The sequence below is a fragment of the Heterocephalus glaber genome, unplaced genomic scaffold (genome assembly GCF_053883595.1).
Source record: "Heterocephalus glaber isolate CG9 unplaced genomic scaffold, H.glaber_assembly_v1.0 deba00001587, whole genome shotgun sequence".
NCBI classification, from domain to species: Eukaryota; Metazoa; Chordata; class Mammalia; order Rodentia; family Bathyergidae; genus Heterocephalus; species Heterocephalus glaber.
In genome coordinates, this window is record NW_028258365.1 from 1,825,993 (window position 1) to 1,847,456 (window position 21,464).

The window sequence follows — 21,464 nt, forward strand, 5'->3', positions numbered from 1 at the left end:
AGGGAAATACAGAAGCCAGGATTAGTGACAGCTGAGTCAGGAGATCCCCCAGGACAGATAGCTCTGGGAAAAGCACTGGTGTGAAATGTGTTGAGAAACTGAGCTAGCTGCTCTTTTCATTAAATACTGTTTTCATTTAAAAATAATTAGGAACAAACTATAGTTATTCAGGCTTGAGTATTCTGCATAATTAAATATATTTTTTAAATGAACAAAGAGAGTTTTGTCACTTCAAGAAAAACAACAATGAACAGCGTTTCATCCCAATGATGGAATTTGAGGGCTCGAATGTCATAATTTTAGGAAACCTAGAGTGCTACGAGTATCTTAATAATTTCTCAGTTGATTTTTATTCTAAAGAGATTGGCAGGAATATCAAAGAAAATGGAGTTGTGATGTTGGGTGATGAAATGAATTAGCATTTAGGTCTGTGATGGTCAGTGAGCCAGTTTCTAAATAACCAATGAATATTCATACAGAACCATATTTTTTACCCATTTAAAGAAAAAGACTGGGTGTAACCATATAAAAATGTTGATAAAGTGTCAAATTTTATGATACAATCAACCTTTATGAAGCTATCACTTGCAGGGTTTTAGTGTAGTCTCACAGGAGAATATCTACAATTATCTTTGGAATACTTCATTTTCAACTAAATAATGATATGAGGCTGACTCTTTTACAGGTATTTCAACTACCAAAAATTGCAACAGTTTGAATGCTGCAGAAGCAAAGCTGAGAATTCAGATATCTACCATTTAACAAAATAGTAAAATACTTAAAAATCTATATAAAAACACCTTTATTCTCATGAAACTATTTTTTATTTTTGGAAAATAAAGTTATTTTCATAAAAATTATTTTGTTAACATAAAAGGTATTTATTTTTACTTTTAAATAACATTTTAAAATTTTGCTGTGATTCTTAGTATTCAAATGTTTTATTTAAAAGTTTTATCTAGGAGTTAAATAGATTATTTCCACTTATGAATCATCAACCTACCTAGTCACACCTAAAATCTGAAGGAGGGAAATGCAATTTTTCTACGTTCCTTAAAGGAAAGCCAGAAATATTTAGCGAATAGTAGTAATTACTACCACGTATGCTAATTTCAATGCTATCACAGATTATTCAAACACTAATTTGAAAGTTTGCTGAGCTGCATTTTAGTTCAGGAGGTGTACTCATTGCTTACTGCTACAGAAATAAATTCCCACAAATGTGTCTTAAAACAATCCAAATGTTTACCTTACAGTTCTGAAAGTCTGAATTTCCAAAACCTGAGTGTTGGCAGAGTTTCATTTTTTCTGGAAGCTCTGAGGGAGAATTAGTTCCCTGCCTTTTCCAGATTCTAGAAAATTTCAATTCTGTAATATAGTTTAAATCAATAGTAATTGAACACCTGCTATGCATGAAACATTATTCTAACTGCCATGTATACTGAGTCCCAAATGTCACTATGTTTACATCCAAGTGGAAGGAAAACCAGAATAAGTACAAAAGAAAACTACACATATTTATCAGGAGACTAATAGATAAAATAAAAAAATAAGACAATAAAAAGTAATTGAAAGTGATGTAAGAGATGCTATTTTAAATAAGATGGTCAGCAAAGGTGTCTGATCAGATGACAATTGACTAGATCTCTGAATAAAGTGAAGGAACACATCAATGCATCTGGGGAAAGAACATTCAAGCCCTGAAACAGAAGAGACCTTGGTATGCCTCCATGCTTGGCATCTCTAAAGAAGCAAGGAGGGCTACATGTGCCTGGAGAAAGGTGAGGAGGAGACAAGGTTAGAGTGAGTGCCAAAGCATAAGTCACCTATGGGGTCATGAGTATCCTGATGAGAACAGCCTTTACTCTGAAGCAGGTGGCCAGAGGCGATGGATATAAGGCCTGCTACAGTATAGGTTACATTTTTAAAGGGTCACTGAGTGCTGGGGACAGAATATAACCCCAGGGGCAAGGGGGAAACCCTGAAGAGTATCAAGAAGATCACTTCAATAATTTAGAAAGGAATTGAAGTTGTTTATACAAGAGCTATAAAGTGGAAGCATAGTGAATTTTCTGAATTCTGAAACCAGTTTGAAAAGAAATAGTTTAGATGATATGGGGAGAAAGACAGTTAATACCATAAAAAGCGGTTATTCTTCCAAACAAAAAGGAAAAGAAAAAGAGACAGAAGAGGAAAGAGAGGAAGAGAAAGAGGAAGGAAATCTCTACTCAACTTTTCAGGGGAAAAAATATTTGTACCAGAATGAGTGAGTTTTTCCAGAAAATCAATTCTATGACATGGGAAAGTTCTTAGATATCAGTCAGAAGAATGATGACTCTTATGCAAGCAAAAGCTTATCTAGCATCAGACATTAGAACTGATGCTGGGCAAACTTGCCACATGTAGTGGTTGCCTGTGCATATTTGTGCTGCAGCTATGAGAAGAAATTTCACTTTTATGAGTCCAAGTTGATGATGTAGTTTTCAACATTATTACAACATGATTTATTGTTATCTAATCCACACTTGAGTAAAATGTTATTCTTCTACAAATGGAATAAAATTTTTCTTGAGCAGATTCGTCAACAAGCTTCTATGAAGGTCACATTTGCTGTCATTTCCCATCTCAGACAAGGAAAGGGACCCAGCCCAATAAACCAAGATAGCAGTTAGAAGTGGATGGTTTTTCTAGCAAAGGTGGAAGAATTTGCTAGTGCTATTTACAAAGACCATTCATCAATTGATTTTTACAGTTTTACTATTAGAGCATTAATTAAGCTGACTATAACTTTTTAATGCACGACAACGTTTTAGACAAACGGTATTTTTGTCTTAAATTTCCTGTTGTTTAAATTGCCAGATAGTAAATCTTGAATCAGGCTACACTGAGCACAGACATCAGAAACTTTGGTTATAGATAGACAGTTTCTACTTCCAATTCATGGCTACTGTGTCAATTTCATTTTCTAATTATTATGACAATATGTAATGGCCCCATTCTTCACCGTCATCATCCTGGTCCATGCAGTCATCTGTGGCCTGGACTGCAGTAATACTCAAATCTTACCTCTGCATTCACTCTTACCCAGCTCTGAATTCTTCTCTGCAGAGCAGTAAAAACTCAACAAGATAACATTTTTCCTGAGCTTAAATACTCATAAAGGCTCACAGCTGCTCTCACAGTTGTGACAGGACAGAGAAGTCCCTGAGGCCCTGCCCAAGCCTGCTTCTGGCTTTGCCATCCCCTTCTGCAGCAGAACCCCCATCTTCACTTCTCTTCACTCTCCTTCCAAGAACTCTGCTCCCCCAGTACAAGGTCCTGGCTCAGGCTGACCTCCCTCAGGATACCCTTTGCTCTCCTCCCCTCGTAGTCCTTCTCCTTCAGGTCTCTGGTCATTCTCCTTTGCTCTTTTTCAGGAAACATTTTTCTAACCATCCCATGCCCCAACATGGTGAAATATCCCTGTTATATTCCCTGATCACCCTTTGCTTCTCTACTTCATAGCAACTGTAAAACTAACATATGTGATGAGTATTTGATTAATGACTGCCCCCCTCACTGGTGGCCACCAAGCTTCCACAAGGAGGATTCATGTCAGTTCAAGTTCAGGTGCACTCAGTATACAAATGTTTGCAGAAATTACTCGCAAAACCAGAGAAATGTTTAATAAAACCCGAGTAAGTATTGAAATAAAATGTTTTAAAATAAATAAAAGTGAAAGACCTACACCAACACCTAGACATTTAAATAATAAACTGTAATTGGGAAATTGATAATTGGAAGAATATAAGCTTGGTAATTTAGATCTTTTGATTTACTCAAAAGCCATTCATCTGTTGACCCAATACTGCCTAGGCTTTCCAAACATCTTACAATTTTGTTTTCCTTTATGTAAGTGATTATAAACCAATGGTAAATATTGAAGGGTTTTCATCATTAATGGTAAGATATTCAGATGCCACTAATTCATGCATTTAGAAAGTAAATGAAGCACATGTCAAAACCATAGCTGTAAATTAAAATAAGTGAATCAGAAAATCATTTTAGTAACATAGTGCCCAAAATTACAAGTCTGTGAAGCTCTTTTGCCATCTACCCTTTTTATCTTTGGAGGTCAATGCCCTAAATGAATTATAAATAAATCCTCAGTCTCCCAATCCAAATGAGCTTGATCTCAGTTGTATGAATATGCACACAAAACAACATTGCTCTGCACCAATCTTAAAGCTCACTAGAACTTTATTCAGAGCTCATTGAGAGCCTGATTTAAAATCATAAGTAACCTGTAGGGAGGTTACATGGTGGCTCTTCATCTGACCTTCACCTGGTTAAAAGATTTAATAATGGCAAGCTGTCAACCATATATTTAACAAATGACATCAATGTTGCCTTAGAATATAAAATATGCAAAAATTTTTTTTAAAATTGTTTTTTATTACACGTGGGGTTTTTTTTGTTTTTTGTTTTTTGTTTTTTGTACCAGGGATTGAACTCAGGACCTTGTGCTTGCAAGGCAAGCACAGTGTCACTGAGCTAAATCTCGCAAAAATATTTCTTAGAAATACTCCCCAGCTAATCAGGAGGCTGAGGCAAGAGGATTACAAGTTCAATATTAGCCTGGAAATTTTTTTTTTAGCCTGAAATATTAATGAGATTTTATCTCAAAATAAAATGGGCTGGTGGGGATGTAGTTTAGCATAAAAATAAATCAAATGCCGACAACAATGTTTAGTTTTATGGTCCAGATTGACCCATCAACTGTCTGTGGCCATTATAAGAATTGTGAATATTTTTAAGAAGTAAATCTATTCTCAACACATTCCAATTACTACTTTATAAGGCTAAAGTAAGAAACACATTTTGAGTTTCAGGAACAAATCAGGCCAGCAAAGTAATAAACACTTCACCTTATCTATTAGCAAAATGCTTAAACAAATGAAATAAAGTATTCATAAGACATGACTGCCTTTTAAAGGGTGAAGACATCTCATGAGCACCCAAATCCACAATTTGCATTTGCCTCTTTGAAGGTTAGTATGGCAGTCATTAGTGCAAGTCACCAAATATTTACATTTTTGTCCCTTTGGGCACACGATAGAATTGCAGTCATGAGGATGGCAAAGCCATGAACTTGCTTTGACTTATAAAATCTTAGTAGAATCAATAGTTGCCATTTTAAAATAAAAGCTCTCATAGCTAATGCCCACAATTTGCCAAGTTCCTTTCCCAATGCCACTGCACTGGCATTGCTACCAATGTAGAAATTCTCCATCTCAAATCTTTAATTTTAAATACATAGATCAAGACCTAACTAACTCACTGTGGATATGTGTCCTAAGTGAGAAAAATTCTTGGCTGTTTAGCCCTTTAAAAATTCACCCTAAATGATACATATTTGCAACTTCAAGCCATCGAAAATAATGTCAAAGTATGTCCTGTGATGTTGCTATGGTTAGAATGATGGTGTCTCCTCAACACTAACTGGAAGCTTAAACCCCAATGCAACTGTATAGGAAGGTGTGGCCTTTGGGAAGTAAGTCATGAAAGCTCCACCCTCATGTATAAAATTAGCACCTTTATTAAAGGGCTTCTAAAGGGAGTCCTCTCTTTGCTTTCTACCTGCCATCATGTGAAGCCACAGTGATAAGGTGCCATCTTGGAAGAAGAGAGGATCCCTAAGCAGACACAAAGACTGATACTTTGATCTTGGACTTCCCCATCTCCAGAACCATGAGATATAAATTTTCATCCTCTGTAAATTATCCAGCTTGTGGTGTTCTGTTATAGCATCACAAATGAGATAAGATAGATAATATAAAATTAGATAATAAAAAGAGTCCAAGAGGTACAAATGTTGTAAAGTGCTATTCTATTTCAATTCATTAAAGTTGCTTCCTTTATATTGCTCTTAAATTTCCTTTTAAGCTCTTTGTTCTTTGAAAAAGCATCTGGGTTTATTTCTAAAATTATCTAAGAGTAAACAAAGCATTTTTGTATCCTTTTTCACAGGTACAGCACAATTTACTCTGTACTGAAAACAGTATCATTCGTTCTTAAAATATGTTCTCTGGGTAACTAAGAATTCACTCTGCATCTGGTATATTGCAGTCTAACATTTATATTAGCAATATCTCAAAGAAAACCAACTATCATATGTAATCAAAAGGAGTACACATTATCTTGAGGGACTATACAGATGACTATACTTATGTATAATTTATTCAGTAATGCAGTGTTTTCACTGGAAACTTCATGAGTCAGTTGATGATTCAACAAAAGTCCTACTCACCTAGAAATATATCATTTGACTGCTGACTGAGGATGTCCCTTAGTAACAACTCAGAAATAGAGAAAATATAAAAATTTAGTTCATCCACCTACATAGAACTGGGTACATCTGTTTTTCTTGCTTCCAGATAATGTCAACAATTTTTGTGTTCATTAAACAGAAACAACATTCCAAACAGAGATTTAATACTTGCTACTCTTTGGGCAATCTACTGCCCACTTCTGCGCCACAGCACATTTTTAGACTCTTCCTGAGAGACTCTACATAAATGAAAGCATACTACTTGGCAATGCAGCAGAAGTGGGCAGTTTGCTTTACTACAGCTGCTTTCTTGATCAAGATGCATGAAAAAGTAACTGAGTAATAGAAGTTGTCTCTTCTGTCATATAGGGCCAATTATATCAATTACTTAAGGGATTGTGAGATTAGATGAACAAACTGTCTAGCACATGTTAGTTGCTCAATAAATTATAATTGTTGTTAGGGTACTTTTTATCTAAATCAAACACATGAGTGTGGGTATTTTCCAAATTGAATCCTCAGTCATCTTCTTTTTTCCAATCATATTCTATTGCATCAAAATCTCATTCAGACTCTAGTTTTCCATTAGCAACTCTAAAGTAAGATTCCTAAATTCCCATACATATCCCTAATTTCCAAGCTATTTCCAAATCCCTTTAAAATGTCTCCAACAGAACGTCCAATAATTTTCTCAAATTCCTTATGTTTATATCACATACTGCATCCTCAGCCTGATATTCAGTTTATTTCAGATTTGGGCAAAGACGGTCCTTGAACTAGTTTCCTATCTAGAGGGCTCTGTTGTAGCCTTTATGCTTTGTTTTGTTATGTTCTTAAGTCAGGGTCTTCTAGCATGTTTCAGGCTGGCCTTGAACTCTGATCCTCCTGCCTCAGTCACCCAAGCACTGTGGTAACAAGCATGTACCACCATGTTTGGCTCTAGCACTTCTTTGACATGCTCAGAGCAAAGCTGCTGCAGAATCATAGGTGTCATTACTATACAGTTGCTTTAAAATTGTCTAACTTCTTGAGAAAAGAAAAAAATTACACATGGGTTAAAAGCACTAAACCAAACTTATCTATTACCTGTACAGTATACAGATTAAAACAAATAAAAAATACTAGGTTCATGAAACCTAACAAAATCTTACATTTATTATTTCTATAAACAATGCTGAATGATTTGCTGAAACTCTTTTTTTGTGTGTATGCCTTGATAATTAGCTGCCCTCCTTTTCTCCATTTTCTACTTCAGAAAGCAATTATGATTTTAACTTCTGAAAATACAAATGGCAAAAATTTTGAAGCAGAGAGAAGATCAATGACCATTCATTCAACAGATAATCAACCACCTGAAAATTGACAAAAGACTAGTTTATCATCGTTTTCTGCCTTTCTAAAATTTGGGATTTTATTTCTGTCTGAGGATCCAAGTTGTTATTTTCTCAAGAAAAAGAAGTGGCAGCTGCATGTCAAGTGGCTTGCCCTGGCTTTTCTAGAGCTGGAGTTGTATCTTCCTGCATGTCACACACTGTGCTCGGCAGAACTGAAGGGATATAGGCTGACACAGGAAATGGGAAAAGCCGTCCAGTTTGTGGGATGCTGAGGACCTCCCTGATGGCCTTGCCCTTCCACACAGCAACGACCTGGACACAAGCATGACCACAGCCTGGGGAGCTGACACTGATTTTTCTGCTCTGCCTCTGGCAAGGATCTGCCAGGTCAACTGGGCAGGACATTTAAACAGTTTTAGATTTCACTTTACCTATCTCTTTCACGCATCACCTTTCACCTCTACAACTGTCCCTATCAATGTGACCTATCACTTTGGGAAGTTAAGAATCACTACAAACCTCATTTTAGGAATCAGTATTTAATACACCTCTCTTCATTTATATACTAGTGTCTCATCATCCATTCATGAGGCTACATGATTTTAGAAAAGATGGCAAAGAAATAGAAGAACAATACTGTAGCAAATAAAGTACAGAGACTTACAGGAAGAAGTCAAACCTCTCATACTATCCATTGATCCTCTGGTTACAGGAGAAAGTCTACTCAATGAAATAGACGTGGAATATCAGGTCTTGCTTTCTGTAAAAGTCTAAACCTCTGCTAACAAATGCGTACTTTAGAGTACCTGAACATATCCCATGTTCTTTTTCATCTACAAATTTCCAAATATTCTCATTTTCTTCAGAATCACCCCTATTTATCTACAAGTCTCCCTATCTACTTCAAAAGGTAGTTTTAAGAATCTTCCTGGAATGGCTGCTATCATGAAATCAACCAACAACAAATGCTGGCGGGGCTGTGGGGAAAGAGGAACCCTGCTCCACTGCTGGTGGGAGTGTAGACTGGTGCAACCCCTGTGGAAATCAGTATGGAGATACTTCAAAGAACTAGGACTGGAAGTCCCATTTGACCCAGCTATTCCTCTGCTGGGTATCTTCCCCAGAGAATTAAAAGAATCATACCACAGTGATATATTTGCACCCATGTACATAGCAGCACAGTTTGTAATAGCTAAAGCCTGGAAACAGCCCAAATGCCCATCAACTGGAGACTGGATAAAGAAAATGTGGGTTTTTAAAATAAAATGGAGTACTACTCAGCCATAAAAAATGAGAAATTAGAGACATTTATAGCTAAATGGATGCACATTGAGGTGATACTCTTAAGTGAAATAAATAGGACACACATGTATAAATACCGAATAGTTTCTCTAGTGTGAGAATCTGAAAGTGTAAATGAGCACTAAAAGGTATAATAGATAATGTGAAATAGGAAGAAAAGGGGCAAAGGGGAAAGGGAAGTGGGAGGGGTAGGGAAAAGGAAAGAAGGGAATGGAATTAATATGAGAAAATTAAAAAATGGAAACAAAGTCTTTGTAAATAGGGAGGGATGGAGGGGTTGAAGGGAGGGCAAGGGAAGGGTGAAAAATAAGAACCAAGAGAGATTATGTAAAGGTGCAACTTTCCAATGAGGAATGTCATATTGTATACCTTAAATGTACCAATGATTAGAATGAATAATTGATAATGCAAAATAGGAAGAAAAGGTCCAAATGGGTAGGTGTAGTGGGAGGGGGAGGGGAAAAGAAAGAAGGGAAAGGAAAAATTATGAGAAATGGAAAAAATGGAAACAAAGTCTTTGTAAACAGGGAAGAGTGGAGGGAATGAAGGGAGGGCAGGGGAATGGGGAAAAAAATAGGAACCAAGATGCATCATGTAAAGGCACAAGTTCTCAATGAGAAATGTAAATGTGTTGTATACCTAAAATGCACGAATAAAAGAATTTAAAAAAAAAGAAAAGAATCTTCCTGGACTCTCCTAGGAATGATTTAACATATATACAATAGAAGTTATATTATACATCGTATATATGTCTCTCTCTACATATATATGTCAGATAGATAGATAGATAGATATTAATGTTTTATTTGTAATTTTTTATGTCCTTCGCTATCCTGCTACACTGTATGAATCTATAGTCCCAGACCTAACACAGTACTAAGAACAGAGATGAATCTTAACACATTTTAATAAAATCCCATTGCTATTTAACAAAATTTCAACAGTTTTTATATTGTATATGTATTCCTGTCTGTTATTATGATTTAAAGCTGCATTGCTACCACAAAAAGTAGACAGCTGAGCATTATTTTTATTTCATGAGTTTGAAATGAGCAGCAGTCTTTATCTAAACAATAGTTTACCACCTCTGGGTTAGCCAAGTACCCAGTATGGGGTTTAGCCAAGGCTGATGTTTTCCATCTTTCCTTAAATTGTCTGCTAATGTGAGAGATCAAATTATGGTACCCAAGTGTGATTCTTAGTCATGACTGAAAATAACCTTCACAGTGTGCACTCAGGGATCACAGAAGTCAACAACTGCCATCTAAAGATAAACTGTACAGAATAAAGTTAAGTACTTGAATAGACAAACAATCAAGTAAAAGTATTGGATTTTAAAGTGATAAATTGTATTAACAACTATCAACTGTCTAAAGATAAATTTTATTAAAAGCAAATATACTGTTCTAATGTAAGATTTAAGGTAAAGGTCACAAGTCACTTCCTCAATATTGAAATGGATCTTTAAAAACTTTGGAATTCCTGTGTCATTCCATGAAGTTGATAATGCTGACTGTCAAGTAGCCTGAAAAGGGTGTGGGGCTGCACACATCTGTAGTCATCTAACTTGAGCTCATGCAGCCAGTGCTCAGCTCACCACCACCTGGAGTGGAGGGAGCTGATTTCGAGATGAATGTGGCTACAGAAACTTGAACTTCTCTTACTGTGTATTTCAACATCTGCTTCCCGCTCTCCATTCAACCTTATCCCTCTACCTCAACCTTACTGTGGAAAGTACACCAATTATTAGCTGAGATTTACACTTTTACAGAAAGTATTCAGAGATTGCCAAGACCTGTTATACCACATTAATTGACTTTCTTGAATAGACATTTTCCTGCAACCAGCGGATCAGTAAATAGTATCACGGGTTTGATTTCATCATTCAAGTGTCTACACTTTGTCACTTTGACTCTAATTTCAAGGTGTTTACTAGGCATAAGTAAACAAGGGGGGCATATTTTCAAAATAAAAGCAGCAGAGTCTTGGGTGACCATTAACTATAGGTTTCTAGACATGATAATTTGGAGGGAGAAATAGGTCTTAAGTCGTGTAAGAGTGGGAAGACGGGATTCTCAAAGGAAAATCAAAGTACACACGTCGGACAGAGATTGAGGACTTAAGATGTTCACTAATGAACCAAAGAGAAGAAAAATCAGTCTTCCAATATGAGGCAAAAGATGAAGAAAAAAAAGACCCATCACAAGAACTTCAGAAATTAACAATTTGGTTCAAAATAATCACAAATTAAAATAGTTACCAATTATTCCAAAGTTTACTTTGAATCTTTGAAATCTTGGTTTCAAAGGACATACATGGAAAACTTACATGGGTGAGAGTTTCGTATGTTGATTCTTATTTCAAGAAAATGTATTATTCCTAATTCTTCAACATTGAAAATGTTGGACAGCTTTTTGTATCTGAAAAATAACATTAAAACCCTCACTAAATCTGAAAATTTAGGGAAACAAACATGATCATTCTGACCTTTACAAGACAGAAACCAAAGAGTACAGCTTAGTTTTGATTGCTAATCATCCACATCACCCCTTATGTAAGTGGCTTCCCATACGCTTTCTTTGTGAGCATTATTTTTTAAACACTGAACATATTCAACACCCACTGCTAAATTGGTCAAATCCAAATGGCTGGAAGGACAGCCAACAATCTGGCGTGTGTTAAAAATGAGAATTCATTAGAAACAATTTATTGCAAACTCTGTGACGAGGCAGAAATCTATAAAAATAATGCTGATATTCTATGATCTAGAAAATTCATCAGTATATATGCGTGTAACTACATATACATATTAAAACACAGAAATTCACATAGTCATGAAGCTAAATCCTGGAGCTATAGACATATAAGCAGGAAATTATACTTATTAAATTTCCATAACACTGGATGATACAATTCTTTGTGGTATCATAAAAGCATACCTGGGATGTATATGCCCATTGACAAAAATATGACTCATGCTAACTGGTACTTGAAAGAATTTGAAGAATTTTCTTATTACAAACATTAAGAAGTACAGAGGCTGTACTTTGGCAAACCAACCATTTTGAAATGCTAATGTTTCAAAGATAAACAGTGTCTATTCACAAGACCACATTGCAGGCAAGGTTATGAAGGGTAAGGGAAATAAAAAGTTTCCCCAGAATTGTTTCAACCAAAATTTTCCCTATTCAAATATAACTTCCTACAACTTAGAGCTTGTAAAAAGACTTTACAATTATTAATATAGTATATACATTCTCTTGCCAAAGAAATAAAAAAGAGTAATACCAAAAATAAATAAGAGAATGAGTAACAAAGTGGAGCCTAGAAATTTGATCAGTTATATTTCAATAACTTCAAAATTTTTATAAGACAATTTTTTAAAAGTAAAGAAAAAATTATATAAACTTGAGTCTGACTCTGTGCAGTTTTCTTTCTGCAAAAACAAGCTACAAACCACACACACACACCTTGAGGACATGTACACACACACACACACACACACACACACACACACACACACACCCTGAGAACATGTTCATTTGCTCCCAGGCAGCAAATGTGGACCAGAACTATTTTTTCATTCTCAAACTGTTTTTTCATTTTCAATGGTTTGGGTGCTCTCCAGGTGGAAAATGCAAGACCTCCTTCAGGCTGCTTATACCAACTGCTAGCCATTTGCTAAAATTGTCACCCAGATACCTAAATATCTGGGGAAGTCATAAAACACCCAGATGACATTTATTCTGCTGCATACCTATGTGACAATATAACAACAACAAAAAATATTCCCTACTGAAGTAGAACATGTTTCAAAGCATATACAAATAAAGAACTTTACCAAGCAGCATGGTTCTGCCTCTAAAAATTGACTTGTGTTAAGCTCAACCAGCTCATCGATTAGGTCAGTTCTGTCAGCTGATCAACTTGGTGGACCCTGCAGAACTGGAGTTTAGCTGAATTAGCTGATAAAAATACTTAAGCAGTAGTCTTGGTAAGACACAATTTGAGATATCTCTGCCTCCCTTTGCCTTAATTTATTCCTGCTTACACACACTTCTGCAGACAAAACTTTTATTATTGAATATCCAGCAATGAATCTCATGACATAGAAACTTCCCTCATCCTCTAGGACTGACTATGGAGGTCCTGATGAGAAGTTTGGCCAAACTGAATCAGCTCCCAATCATTCTCCAGGTCAGATGTTACAATTTCCTTTTAAATCAGTTTTATATTTGGGGCTTTTAAGATATAATTTGGTTAAAAGGTTCCTTGGGGGAAGATAAAAGTGACAGGGAGAGATGGGCCATGAGTTGTGACAAAATGAATTAGTGTATTTTTAGATGACTCTGAGAAATATTAATTTGTAGAGATGAAAAATAATTACTAAGTTTTTAGTGAAATAACCAATCCAGAAAAAAAGCAGTGTTTTTGAATGACTTTATAGCTCATTGTTTTCAGTACTGACCAATATTGCCTCATCTTAATGCACCATAGTTTATCCATTAACTACTTAGGACATCTCAACGGCTTCCAAAGTATGGTAATTATTAGTGGAGCTGTTGTAGAGAGCACTGCAGGGTTTTTAATGTGTGATTGTAGCACTGGAAATTGAACTGGGGAGCTTCACACTGAGCTACAACCTCAGCCATTCTTTTTTTTTTTTTTTTGACACAGGGTCTCCCTAAGTTACTTAGTTGCCCAGGCTGGGTTTGAAATAGTGGTCCTTCTGCCTCAGCTTCCCACAGTGCTGACTATAGCAGTTTCAGTTCTGAGCTCCCTGTTCTGCTCTACTGATTTGTCTATTATTTTGACAACATTACACTCTCCGCATTACTGTAGCTTTGAAGTTGGAAAACATTTGTTTCTGACTTTTTTCTCCTCTTTTGATTCTGAATTGGCTATTTTGGGGTCCTCCTCTTATCCCTCTTCCTTCGCCTCTTCTTCCTCCTTCTTCTTCTTTGCAAAAGACTTAAACCTTTAAAACCAGATTATCAATATTCACAAAGTAACTTGCTGGATTTGGATTGAAATTGTATCAAATCTATAGACCAATTTGAGGGTAATTCACCTTGACATTTTTGAGTCTTTGATGTCCATGAACTTGGAATATCTTCCCATTCACTTAGTTTTTCTTTGATCTCATTTATTAGAAATTTGTACTTTTCTTCGTACATAGATCTCATGCATAATTTGTGCTATTTGTCCCTAATTTCTCATTTTAAATAGTAATATAAATGGCAATGTGTTTTAAATTCTGAATTCCACTTATTCATTCCTGATATAGAGAAAAGCAATTCTCGTTTGAATATTAATCTTGTATCCTGAAAACTTGCTATTACCACGTGTTAGATCCAGACGTTTTTGGGGGGTTTTCTAGGGGGCTGGTTTGCTGATTCTTTTTAATTTTCCACACATATTATGGATGCTATCATCTGCAAACAAAGTCAATTTTTATTCCTGTCTTTTCTTGTGTTGTTGCATTACACAGTACTTCCAGTACAATATTAAAAATAGTCGTGAGAAGGGATTTTCTTGCCTCCTTCCCGATCTTTGCAGAAAAGCTTCAAGATTCTCAACTATAATATTAGCTATAGGATTTTTTTCTTTTAGATGTTCTTTATTGACTTCAGGAATTTTTCCTCCGTATGTACTTAAATGAGAATTTTTATCATTATATGCCCCTTACTTTTAATCAATCCTTTGGAATTCTATGTGTTTAGCAGCTTAGAATAGAGTTCTAGATAAATCTGGCATTAGAGCACTTCTATGCTCTAACTTCCCCTAGAATGTAGCCAGGTATTTCATTCTCAAAATAATATATTACAAGGGATACATGTGAAGCAGCCTCTAAAACTTTTCATCAATTGAATTGTTATCAGTTATCAGTTTTTCATATTTCCCTTTCAACATCTCAATTTTAGACTCTTGTTTTCTATTTCTCCAAGTCACTTTTTTTCAGAAAGGAAAAATATTTCTTTATACAGATCCCCAGTTAGTATGAATAGACAAGCCTCTGTTACTATCTTAATGCAAGTGGGAAAAAATCAGAACTCCACAACCATGTTATCATTTGAGGATCAGGAAAAACTAACCAAAACACTACATGTCCTCTTCACTCTAGATATATCAGGCAGATATGGAAGAGGAGATCCTGAATAATAAAAACAAAGCTAAAAAAGAGAATTGTCAGTCATTCAGAGTGGCTGAACTGTGTGATTTCCAATGAATATGGCCAGATTTGTGTGAAAAGGGGGAACATTTTTTCCACCTAGATTCAGAGCAGGCTTTCTGGGAAGAGTCGATAGGGTGGCACTGAGAACAGAGATTCTCAGAGGACAAAGATTCACAGGTGTGAAGATTCCGAACTTGAGTTAAAATACCCAGCAATCCAGGTTGCAGACCTTATATCTTCCAAACTACAGTATGGTCTCCTTCGTTTGTCTTCCCCAACTATCCTAGAATCCACCAGTAATTTGGGCATAGAAATACTGTTTATACCACCCGGGCAAAGCCTGAAGTAGACTATGTATCTAGAGAAAGTTTTACTTTATACTAAAAGTAACCAGTATTATTGAACATGTTTGTTGTACTAGGAGTGATGCTTAGTGCCTTACACTTCATGGATGGTGATACACTGCAAAATGTGTATATGTGTATACATGACAAAGTGTATTACACACATGCACATAATTTTACTTTATAGAGGAAAAGTTGGTGTTAAATAATTTGACAGCTAAATCACACAGCTAATAATTGATGATACCTAGATTGTAATTTCCAGACATAAAGCCAATATTTTTCCATTATGCTTTCCAAGTTCTTCCTATATCTCATTTAAAGTGAGAAGATGATTTAGCAGTAGGTTGAGCAATAAGACACAGTTGTTTTATTGTTGGTGATGCCAATAGTCCATATCCTATGAAACTCTTGGTAGAGATTTCAAAGCTGTCACATCTTCAGGACAAAAGTGATAAAACAATAATTAATATTGATATAGATATTTAAATGGCATCAGTAAGTTCTCTCAAATACAGTGAAAAATACTTAGCTTTAACTGATTAGCTCAAGTAAGTTTTAGAACAGTAAAGACACTAAAGTGCCATTGTTCTAATGCAATAAGGAAACTGAGCCAGAGGAGTCCTTACATAGCTGAAAGATTTAAACCCAGGAAGCAAATGGTAAGGAGAAAAGATGTTAGGTAGTTCCAGATGTCTTCAGGCATTCTGGATGGCTAACACTCCTGGATAAATCTCCCAATTTACTTTGAATTGAATAGAGGCTTGTAGGCAGGAGACCAGAAAAGACAGGGGCTGGAATAGCCACTTGGTGCCTTGTACAAATCCCTACTGACTAGCAGAGGAGTCTAATTTGAGACAAGGACACAGATGTGCTGTTTTTCTTTGAACACATTATCACTTTATTGTCTCACAGCTCCAAATCCATCATTTAATGCCCGCTTTGCAAAAATCAAGATGAGACCTTCAAATACCGTCTTCTACCTGCCAATGGAGAAGGCACTACTGTAGAAGGTACCATAGAGATATTTCCAAAGCTTTGGGGGGTTTTGTTTGTTTTGTTCTCTTGATTCCTGTGTGCTTGTTCTGCTGCCTCCTGCAACAGGAATTCTGGCTGCTTACTTACTTGACTGTTACAGCATGCATTGCTTCCCTGGCAACTAGTTCTTCTAACATATGTAGCACTGCCATCCTTCAGGTTCTGCAAAGTGTTTGGATTCTTCAATGCCCAGCTCCTAAATCTAGGCAAATTCCTCAAGTGCTCTGAAGCTGCATTGCTGGCTGCTTCTCCAATGTTCTGCTTCAGAAGATTGTAATAACACACACTGTCCACCACCCAGTAGCCTCCCAATACCCCTCTCAGATGGTTTTTGTAACAGAATGCCTTGGAGAATATACCTTTCAGCCAACTGTTTCCCCAAGGACCCTAGATGGTGGCTTTACTGCAAGTTGTAAAAGCACGTCCCCAGCAAGTTCTGCCTGAAAGGCACCAGAGCAATTTCTCTGCCATCTGTAACCATGATGTCAACACTTCCATCCAACAAGGTCTAGATCTCAGGGCTGGATGCAGGATTGAGCAAAACTCTGCTTGGATTCCCTATCTTATGCATAGAGGTTCTAGTTGTTCCTTCTATTTTGACATTAATTAGGGCCCTCTGTTATTTCACTTTCATCTTATAGTTGATAACTCTTACATTAAACTTTCTCTGTTCAAATTAATATGCGGTTTCTATTTCCTGATTAGACTCTGACTTATAGGATATTCAAAAAAATTTCTCAACCATTATCTTATGATAATATGGGAACTATCACCAGAAAGTGAATAAATCATATTTTTAACATATGAAAACTGTCAATGAGAAACTAGTCCATTTTTTGACTCTTGTGTCTGACATAAAATTTAAATTTCTGCTAATCTTTAAATAATTCTTCTTCCCCTTAATTAAGAGACATGAAGCAACTGCTTAGGGAAGTATTTGAAACTTAATCTAGGACAAGGAATCAAATATTGAAAATTAAAGCTTGTGAAGTGCTTTCCCCTTCTTGGTCTACAGATTAATTTTGGCTTCCTGAGTCGTAGCTCTTTGATACTTGTTTTTTTCATTAACCAATTTCATATGAATCTCATTTCCCTCTCAAATTGGGAATACTGTAAAACATAAAGCCATTTTGTCAAATCAATAATAATCAGATTGTTGTCTTCTAATACACATAACTCAGTAAGATTAAATAAGATACTATATATACCAATGAAAATTCACTGAAAGAATTAATCTTTTGTACACTGTAAACACCGTAAATCACCTTTGTTCAAAATAAGTACCAACTTGTTTGATTGTATAATATTTAAAAAGGTACCAGATTGTTCAGAGAAAAGAAAAAATGCATATTTACATGCTACAAACAGTATTTTCCTCTGTCTCAATGGTGAAAATAGTCCTCTGGAAATATTACAATTCTTGTGTCTAACAATTACATTAATAGGCTTAGAAGCCTATTTGATAGAGTACTGATATTTGTGCATAACTTAAAATGTATTGTGTTTATACTTACAAATTAAAACATACCAGTCTTACATTTAAATGTATTAATCTCAAGAGAAAATAGTACATTATTATTCACATTTTCAAACTTTCAACTTCAATTACCAAACAATGCTGTTTCCAATTAAGTTTAGGAGTTCTAAACTATGGTTTAACTCTGCTGTTACTATATCACCTCTCAGCTAACCGAAAATTTGGTAAATATGATTGCCTCTATTTTCACGTAAATGAATTTTATGCAAACTCATTCCTACTGTCACACAATTAATTTCCCATCAGCATTATAATCTACTATGTTTGTGGGTGATAGGCAGAAAATGAAATGGAACATTTCTTTCTTATGGAGCCAAATCCATTAGAGAAACTTAAACTGTGTAGTTAAAAGGTCATTTTTACTTCATTGTAAAATAAGTGTTCTTTTTTTTTCTCTTAATCTTAGAATTCAACTATAGAGTCAGCATTTAAAGAAAAGTCCTCCTAATGATGCTCAGTAATGTTTGCTCTCCTTCACTGCATGGCATTTATTCCTCTTTAAATCTTCAACTATTACCCAAAGTTTAAATTATATAAGAATTTATGTGGCCTTAGTTATTTTTAACTTGGAATCTCCATAGATTATATGTTGTATCCAATCACTAAAATGTTTCTAAAATGTTTTAAGCACTATGAAAAGCCCTATCTTTTCTTTGAAAGTGGATTTTTTTTCTTTATTAAATTCTTTTATTGGTACATTGTAGGTATACAACACAATTACATTTCTCATTGGGAATTGTACCTTTACATAAGGCATCTTAGTTCTTATTTTTTTCCCCATTCCTACCCCACCCTTCACCCCCTCCACCCTTCCCTATTTACAAAGACTTTATTTCCCTTTTTTCCATTTCTCATCATTTTTCCTTTCCCTTCTTTCCTTTCCCCTGGCCCTCCCACTACCCCTACCCCTTTGGACCTTTTCTTCCTATTTTGCATTATCAATTATTCATTCTAATCATTGGTACATTTTAGGAATACAATATAATGACATTCATCATTGGAAATTTGCACCTTTACATCTTTACATAGTCTCTCTTGGTTCTTATTTTTCACCCATGCCCAGCCCTCCCTTCAACCCCTCCATTCCTCCCTATTTACAAAGATTTTCTTCCTATTTTTCCATTTTCTCATATTAATCCCACTCCCTTCTATCCTTTCCCCTAGCCTTCCCACTTCCTTCCCCTTTGCCCCTTTTCTTCCTATTTCACATTACCTATTATACATTTTAGTCCTTATTTACACTTTCAGTTTCTCACAACAGAGAAACTATTCAGTATTTATACATGTGTGTTCTATTTATTTCACTTAAGAGTGTCGCCTCAATGTGCATCCACTTAGCTATAAATGTCTCTAATTTCTCATTTTTTATGGCTGAGTAGTACTCTATTTTATAAAAAAAACCCCACATTTTCTTTATCCAGTCTCTACTTGATGGGCATTTGGGCTGTTTCCAAGTTTTAGTTATTACAAACTGTGCTGCTATGAACATGGGTGCACATATATCACTGTGGTATGATTCTTTTAATTCTTTGGGGAAGATCCCCAGCAGTGGAATAGTGGGGTCAAATGGGACTTCCAGTCCTAGTTCTTTGAGGTATCTCCATACTGATTTCCACAGTGGTTGCACCAGTCTACACTCCCACCAGCAGTGGAGCAGGGTTCCTCTTTCCCCACAGCCCCACCAGCATTTCTTCTTGCTTGATTTCATGATAGCAGCCATTCTTTCTGGAGTGAAGTGGAATCTCAGCATTGTTTTCATTTGCATCTCTTGAATGACCAGTGGTGTTGAACATTTTTTTCATGGATTTATTTGCTATTTCTACTTCTTTGTCTGAGAAATGTCTGTTCATTTCAGATGCCCATTTTTGGATTGGGTCTTTAAATTTGGGAGGTTTGATCTTTTTAAGTTCTTTATAGATTTGAGATAGTAGACCTTTGTCTGAGGAAGAGCAGGTGAAGATTTTTTCCCACATTGTAGGTTGTCTCTTCACACTGCTGGTGGTTTCTCTTGCTGTGCAGAAGCCTTTTAATAAGAAGAGATCCCACTTGTTGATTGTTTGTGCTAGTTCATGGGCAACTGAGGTTTTGTTCATAAAATCTTTTACTACACCAAAGTCTTCAAGGGTTCTACCTAACCTCTGTTCCAACTGGTTCAGAGTTTCTATTTTAATATTTAGATCTTTAATCCATTTGATTTTGGTTGAGTGCATGGCGAGAGATATAGGTCTAGTTTTAATCTTTGGCAATTTGAAGCCTAATTTTTCCAGCACCATTTATTAAAGAGGCTATCTTTCCTGCAGTGAGGGTGTTTGGCTCTTTTATCAAAGATGAGATGGCTGGGTGTGTCTGGCGTTGTTTTTGCATCTTCCAATCTGTTCCACTGGTCCTCAGCTCTGTTTCTTTGCCAGTACCATGCTGTTTTTATCACAGCAGCTTTGTAGTATAGTTGCAGGTTGGGGATTGTGATACCCCCTGCCATGTCTCTGTTACCTAGAATTGCTTTTGCTATTCTGGATCTCTTCTTGATCCAAATGAATTTTTGGATTGTTTTCTCAAGGTCCATGAAGTATGCTGCTGGGATCTCAATTGGAATTGCATTAAATCTATATAGCAGTTTTGGAAGTATGGCCATTTTCACTCTATTAATCCTTCCTACCCAGGAGCAGGGGATGTCTGTCCATTTCCTGATATCCTCTTCAATCTCTCTTTTCAGAGTGCCATCGTTTTCAGAGAAGAAGTCTTTGATTTCTTTTGTTAGGTTGATTCCTAGGTATTTTAGTTTTTTGGATGCTATCGTGAAATGAATTATTTGCCCTATTTCTTTCTCAGTGAGTCTGTCATTGATGTAGAAGAAAGCTATTGATTTTTGTGTGTTGATCTTGTAACCAGCTACTTGACTGAATTTGGTTATTAAGTCTAGAAGACTTTTGGTGGGGTTCTTGGGGTCTTCTATATAGAGAATCATGTCATCTGCAAATAATGACAATTTGACTTCTTCATTTCCTATCTTTATTCCTTTTATTTCTTTCTCTTGTCTAATTGCCATGGCTAATGTTTCCAGAACTGTATTGAACAAGAGTGGTGATAGTGGACATCTTTGTCTTGTTCCTGATTTTAGTGTGAAGGATTTCAGTTTTTGACCATTTAGTATGATATTGGCTGTTGGTTTTTCATAGATGGCTTCTATCAGTTTGAGGTAGAGACCATCTATTCCAATTTTTTGTAGGGTTTTTATCATAAATGCATGTTGGATTTTGTCAAATGCTTTTTCTGCATCTATGGAGATAATCATATGGTTTTTGTTCTTGGCTCTATTGATATAGTGTATTACATTGATTGATTTTCGTATATTGAACCATCCCTGCATCCCTGGGATGAATCCCACTTGATCAGGGTATATGATCTCCTTGATGATCTTCTGCAT

The 21,464-nt window shown here is 35.8% G+C and overlaps 1 protein-coding gene across 24 annotated transcripts in view; it reads right to left on the reverse strand.

The window, feature by feature from the left end:
• Inpp4b (inositol polyphosphate-4-phosphatase type II B) overlaps positions 1-21,464 on the reverse strand; it is a 1,082,298-nt gene that overhangs the window by 460,142 nt on the left and 600,692 nt on the right. For 7 of the 24 annotated variants that reach the window (XM_087193388.1, XM_087193373.1, XM_004868897.4 and 4 more), the window contains one exon: positions 11,275-11,366. The exons of the other annotated variants lie outside the window; for them this stretch is intronic. The gene's annotated coding sequence lies outside the window, so the exon portion shown is untranslated. The remainder of the gene's footprint in view (positions 1-11,274; positions 11,367-21,464) is intronic. 24 annotated transcript variants of the gene reach the window in all.